We start from the raw sequence: 461 nt of genomic DNA on the forward strand, positions 1-461 counted from the left end.
ATAAATAAGGTCAAAACAGCTGTACTCCATGCACAAATATCACATCTCAGGTCAGCAAAGGTCAGGTGATATATGTAGGCTTGTGATTGGACAGTGTTGACCGTAATGCATGCAAGACCGTGATTGGTCGGCACAGATCGCGCTAAATGTATGCAAGGCCATGATTGGTCAGTGTGAAGCCCTATGGAGATTGCGGTGTCTCCTTTTGATAAGCTATTATACAATTATCATATTCATAGCTAGCTCCATGGTCACATAGTTTTGCATATTTGAAATTGTCGCCGGGAAGAAAAACATTTAACTTTGTTTTCTCACTTATTTTTGTTGTTTTTTTCTTTATTTTTTATGGGGGATGGTTGATTTCCTCATTTTCCAATTTCGTTTTCTTTTTTTATCTATCTTTTTCTCTGGATAATGTGGAGGTTTGTGGATGATGTTGCGGAGGAATATTATCATTCTTA

At 37.3% G+C, this 461-nt stretch overlaps 1 protein-coding gene across 1 annotated transcript in view; it reads left to right on the top strand.

Moving 5' to 3' along the window:
- LOC119581935 (metabotropic glutamate receptor 8-like) overlaps positions 1–461 on the top strand; it is a gene marked incomplete at its 5' end in the record, with an annotated part of 173,067 nt that overhangs the window by 152,618 nt on the left and 19,988 nt on the right.

This window comes from Penaeus monodon, chromosome 15 (assembly GCF_015228065.2).
Source record: "Penaeus monodon isolate SGIC_2016 chromosome 15, NSTDA_Pmon_1, whole genome shotgun sequence".
NCBI lineage: Eukaryota > Metazoa > Arthropoda > Malacostraca > Decapoda > Penaeidae > Penaeus > Penaeus monodon.